Below are 6,527 nucleotides of genomic sequence, written 5' to 3'. Positions count from 1 at the left end.
CCCAGGCAACCACTAGTCTGCTTTCTCTCCCTATAGTTTTGCCTTTTCCTGAATGTCATATGAATGGAACCATATAGTACGGAACAGAAAGTTAATTGTTTTCAAAGGCTGACATATTTGGCATCCAATAAATTTCTAACTGTATTTAAAGAATCAAGTTACAATTTTCATTCCAAATCAGATAATATAGTTCCTGTTGACTCAAAGATAATGTATACTAATTTTGAAATGCCTCCTGAATTAGTTCCTTTTGGGGTAAGTGGCTATTCCTCATATGCTAGGTGTCATTTCATGAAGCCTCAACCTTGAGGCTGGGGTTGGCAGGGTGGAGGATATAGCATAGAGGAACTTGAATATTCAGAAAGGGGAAGGAATGGAAAGTTCCCCTTCTTTCCTGAATGGATAGTGGGAAGAGGAGACAGAGTCCTGTGAGGCTGGAAGTGATTAAATGCTTCTCCATCTCGCATTCTTAGGGAAGTCAGGGGAGCTGTGGAGAGAAATGCCAAGGGTGTGGACACTTTGTTTTTTTCCAATTCGTGGCCTGGACTCTGGGATCAGACTGTCCTGCAGCCTGCCCGGCACCAAACCTAGGAGATGACCACTCCTAAGTAAGCTTGGTGGCACAGTGACTGTCTCATTCCCCATATTGTATGGAGGGCCCCTGAAGTTGCCTCATAGAGTGAGAAGAGACAGCTAATGGAGAGTGGCCTGCTGTGACAAGGGGAGAGGACCCTACAGCAGAAAGCATGGGCTAATTATCTAGACCAGGGGCTAGATAGAAGGCATGGCTTAGAGGGGTTAAACATGAGCAAGAAGCTGGAGAGGATGCAGGCAGCTAGGAGTCATCCCCAAACCCTGGCCAAGAGGCCAGATGTTGAAGCACACCTACAATCAACTTTTCTGTATGCAAAGGTCAGCAGGCAGGGCGGTGGCCAAGGGTGGATATTGGAGTTTGAGGGACACTTTTTGGATTGTAGAACCCTCTAGTCCAGTTTCATGATGACTTAATTGACACTTTCTTCCCCCGAATCCCATCTTGTGGAAACAGAGAGAGGGCAATGAAATTGAAAATCATGAAGACTAAGCATTTCCCTCACTCCCGTTTGCATTATTGCAGCAGACTCAGGTGACTCAGTGGGTGAGGGTTTGTGAGAGAGTCAAAGCTGTTTTCTCAGCCCACCTGAGCATGATGGGTGCAAATCTCCAACCCCAGTACACTCCCTTTACAACTTCACAACTGTTTCACCTTAATTTCTGATTAATAAATTATTACCTCTTGACAGTGGCCCCTAATGCTGCAGCTTTAAGAATCTTGGTCTTGCAACTTCGGCAGAAGCTAGACATTTTAAGGAATACTGTAATTCATCACTCTGCAAATGATTTTTTAAAAGTTTGTAACTTTTGTAAAAGTTTAAAAGTTTGTAACAGGGTGTAAAGTTCAGCATAGGGAATACAGTCAGTAATACTGTAATAACTATGTATGGTGCCAGGTAAGTACCAGACTTATTTGGGGTGAACACTTTCTAAGTTTTATAAATATCTAACCTCTTTTGAAAAAGTTTGTAACTCAGATAGGTTCTCCATAACTCATCTTTAAGTTTAGGATGTCACCATTCAGAGTTCTTCAAGTAAGCCTCTCTCTTTCTTTTTTGGGTATACAGAAAGGTACATCATGCCATTAATGCATTTCCACAGAGCAAACATGAGCTTTGTATAATGAGCAATTGGAAGGGGATTTGGCTGCTAGGAGAAGATTAAGAAAATGATTATAAATGACAGGAAGAACAAATGCCCTTTATTTGAGAGCAAATAAAGTTTAAATGTTAGAACAGGTTACAATGCTCCACTGCTAAAGCAACTAGTAGTTTTTATTGAAGCTTAACCCAGAGGAAACTCCATAACCAATTATATTTTGTATGTGTAACTGGGCAGAAAAATACATGAGATTTAAGAAGGTAGGAGAGGGACTTCTTTTTAGACCTTCATTACAATTGGATGCTGGGACACAAATGCTCTCTGATGCACATTATTATGTTTTGCACCCTTTTATCACTCTAGAGCAAGGAAATCAATCTAGGGAAAAGGTGAGACTTGGCATTTTAAAATGAATTAGGAAATTATAAGTTATGAGAGCTATTCATAAAGCTGATATTTACAGATCTATTAAGATTTTGTTATTTACATCTGGACTATAGACACAGCCAAAGCCCACGAACCCATTCCAATTTATTAAGATTTGTTTCCATTTTCAAAGTCACAAGAGACTCTGTTGCAGCCAAATAGACATGAGACAGAGACGCTCTGAAAGAGTCACTGGACCAAGACTTAAAATGCCGAAACCGGTTTGGCTCAGTGGATAGAGCGTCGGCCTGCGGACTGAAAGGTCCCGGGTTCGATTCCGGTCAAGGGCATGTGCCTGGGTTGCGGGCACTTCCCCAGTGGGGAGTGTGCAGGAGGCAGCTGATCGATGTTTCTCTCTCATCGATGTTTCTAGCTCTCTATCTCTCTCCCTTCCTCTCTGTAAAAAATCAATAAAATATATTTAAAAAATAAAATAAAATAAAATGCAGCCATTTAAAATAAAGGCCTCCCAAGCAACACTATACATTTCGACAAAAATGAACCCAAATTGGCGTCACTGAGGATGTATTTTTGTATTTATTTACAAACACACAAATTCTCATGGGTGATGTCAGATAGTGCCTGGGCATATAAAATGTCTGCTGATCTGAGGAATTTGATTCCGAAAACTCTGGAAGGGTTTTTCCCCAATTCCCACCTCAGATTCTGCAGCTGGGAGAAACATAACCAAACAGGAAGCCTTAACAATTGTCTTTGTCTTAGCACCTCAGTCCACTTCTCCCAAGTCTTAAGTTCTCCTTCTTTCTTTCTTTCTTTCCTTCCTTCCTTCCTTCCTTCCTTCCTTCCTTCCTTCCTTCCATTCATTCATTCATTCATTCACCTTACTCGTTATCCACAGCTGGGTAACAAATTACCCCAAGACTTAGTGGCTTAAAACGGCACACATTTGCCCTGGCTGGTGTGCTAAGTGGTTAGAGTGTTGGCCTGTGCACCAAAGGGTCACAGGTTCAATTCCCAATCAAGGGAATGGACTGGGTTGCAGGTTTGATCCCCAGCCCTGATTGGGGCACGCAGGAAGCAAACAATCTATGTGTCTCTCTCATATTGATGTTTCTCTCTCTCTCCCTTTCTCCCCCTTACCCCCTCCCTCCCTTCCTTCCACTCTCTCTAAAAATCAATAGAAAAAATATCAAGGGGTGAGGCTTAAAAAAAGAAAACAAACTGTACACATTTATCATCTCTTTGTTTCTGAGGGTCAAGAGTCTGGCCTTGACTTAGCTGAGTCCCAAGGCTGTAACCAAAGTGTTGGCCAAGGCTGAGGTTTCATCTCAAGATGACTGAAAAGTATCTACTCCCAAGCTCATGTGGTTGTTGGTAGGATTCATTTCCTTGCAGGTTGTTGAACTAAGGGCCTCAGCTCTTTTTGAGGCCTCTCTCAGTTGCTTGCTACATGTGCTTTTCTGGCATGGCAGCTTGCTTTGTCAAAGCATGTAAGTTGAAAAGGTAACTAGTAAGATGAAAGTTATACCTCTTTGTAACTTAACATACCCTCAACATTGTCATATTCTAAGGTATGAAAGAAAATGACCAATGGCTATGGAAGTGGGGATAATTGGGGGCCACCTTAGAGGTTGCCAATCACATTTGTCAAGAATTTACAGAGCACCTCCTAGCTGCTAGACACTGTACTAGGTGCTGGGAATATAGCAATACATAAAAGGGTACTCTTTTTTTTTTTTTAGTTTTATTTTTTTCAAATGGGCCGGATTCGGCCTGCAGGCCATAGTTTGCCCACAGCTGAGCTAGAGGGATAAAGTGGGAAGAGGAAGAGGAGGAAGTGGGGCCTTGTCTGCTACATTAAGGAGTTTAATCCAGTATCAATGACCAAAGGGATGCCCTTGAGAAGTGACTTGGAAGATCCCTTTGGCCACCTTTCTTCTTCTCCTTCAGGTCTCAGCTCAGCTGGCCTGCAATCAGTCTTGAGGCTACGGCCATCCTTGGATATGCCTGAGTGGCCTGGGCCCTCTTTATCCTGTAACACTATCCTGCTAATATCGTACCATATATTTATTCCTAAAGGCTCTTTCTCCTTCCACCTACAGATTTTTCTAGCAGTTTTCAGACAGTACAAGATGTAGATCCTTACTATATAAAATAGACAAAAGCAGAACTATTTGGATCAAAGACAGTTATAGAAGAAGGTACAATTGGGAGCACCCTTCTCCACATTCCCAAGGGGGTCCCAAGACGCCTCTCTGGAGCCAAGGACTCTGAAAATCCCAGTTTGAGAAACATGTCCCCAGGCCACAACTTTGCCAACTGTTATTCCCAAGGGCTCCTTCTTTCAATAAACTTTTATTGAATCCTTCTAATGAGTCAGGCATAAAGTGGGCATTGAGAATACGAAAGTGATTTAGACATGAACTCCCCATGTAAGGAGAAACTCATATGGGTGAATGACTCACTGCACTGCCATCTCATGGGCAATTACAGAGGGTTGAGCAGGGAAGCGTGGTGGCTCAAAGGGAACACAGGCAAGGAGGACTTCAAGAGAAGCAGAAGCTGGAATGAAAAGGAGTTTGCTGATGAACAAGACGCCCAGTGGTACCTGTCTCAGAGGACTTGCCCTTCAATCACTCCCTTCACTCTGCCCATCTCAGCCACACTGTCTAGATGAGATGCCCTTGCTCAGTATGCTGACACAACATCCTAGGCCTAAATAGGAACGCCCTGATGATTCTCCCAGGTTCTCTAACAACCACGGCTCTAGAAAGCTTGTATTGGCTTTTAATTTCTCACAATTTCTGGATTGGAATAGAAGATGAGCAACTTTACCCAGTTCTCTACCCCAATTGGCCTTTCCCTGGCTTAGAGGACTGAACAGAGAATGCCCTTTGTATCCCACCTCACAGTGTTTCCTCCTTACCAAGGCTCTGCACAGAAGAGGCAGCAGCAGCCTTTGACCTGTCTAGTTTCAGAGTCTTACACTGGGTCACCCATCAAGTCAGGCATGTTCTGTTGGTCTCTGGCATTTCCCCCAACGTCCCTTGACAATCCAGAATTCTAGAGTGAGATGGCTTCCATTTGCTGGTTAAGATTCCAGGCATTTGACTAATCATTCATAGTGACAACTAAAAGCCCATACCAGTCCTGCAACAGTAAATTCAGTGATTTTAAAGTCCCAGCACAGTAAAGGGTGCAGCAGTAGGCTGACACTATGCAATATCAGAACAACTGGTCATTCAGAGGAAAAGGTTTTCAGACCGGATGTTGAGTTGTGCAAGCCAGGCAGTCTGTTGTTTCACTGTTTTATCTCTCAGTGACTCATTCAACATCTTTTAGCCTCAGCCTCAGGCCAGGTTTCATAATAACAGCAAACAGTCCAGCTCAGCTTTCCTTCTCCTCCCCAAATCCTCCCTCCAACCAAAAGTGATCCCTGTCTTTGTCCTACAAACTCCCATCACCTCTCGATTTTCTACACATGGCAAAGTACTAGCACAGTATCTTGGGATACCTCCACCTCTTATAATGTTTTCTTAAAACTGTATCCTGTCTTTCTTCCTTTAAGTCAGAGAAAGGTGTCTACCAGAGTAGATTGTAAGCTCCTTTCAGGCTCCGGGAATGCTTTGCCCCAACTGGTATTCATGGTCACTCTCCCACCTCCAGTCGACTTAGCACAGTGTCGTACAAGTAGGCGTTCTATAAATATTTGTGTGTGAATGAATACCCATGGCCTGCCCAATGTAATGTGCAGCCAGCTTCACTGACATGAGGGTGACCCAGCCAGAGGCAGTCTGGGTGGGCTGCATATGGTTCACAGCTGGCTGGCAACATCCACAGAGCCCAGGCCAAGTACATGTGAAAGTAAACATCTTTATGCCTTAAAAAAAAAGGGTCCCCCATGACGCCTGCATGAAGGGTGATTACCATGTACTTAACCCCAGCTTGGGCTACATATCACCATTTTTCATTTGCACCTTTCCCTTTAGTTGTAAGGTAACCATATTTACCATGTTTTACCTCTTTACCCAAGAAAACATTCCCAGAAAAGAACCCACCAGAGGATTCTACTAACTGCAGCACGGTTTTTTATTTCCTTTCAGCTACTGCCATTTACCCAGACTGCAGGCAATTAGGGTTTCATCTCCTTCCACCTAGATGACAAGCTGAAGAGTGGATATACAGAGTACCATCATGCTCTATTCAAAGACAGGATTTGCTTTTTAGTACATGTAGAAAGCGAGTGTTTTCAGCCCTGGATAACCATGTCAGGAGGGGGTTAGGCTTCTGTTCTTAGGACATTCCCGCCTGGCTTTATGACTACGGTGACTCATTCAGCCATCTGGCAATTTTCTTCCTGCCATTAAAGGTAAGAAGGAGAGTGGGGATATTAAGAACTGCTTCCCAGGATTAAGAATATTATGAGAATGAATTGCCTTTTGTCT

The sequence above is a fragment of the Myotis davidii genome, unplaced genomic scaffold, assembly GCF_000327345.1.
Source record: "Myotis davidii unplaced genomic scaffold, ASM32734v1 scaffold240, whole genome shotgun sequence".
Classification (NCBI taxonomy): Eukaryota; Metazoa; Chordata; class Mammalia; order Chiroptera; family Vespertilionidae; genus Myotis; species Myotis davidii.
The sequence above is the reverse complement of the archived record's forward strand: the minus strand, read 5'-3'. Positions refer to the sequence as shown.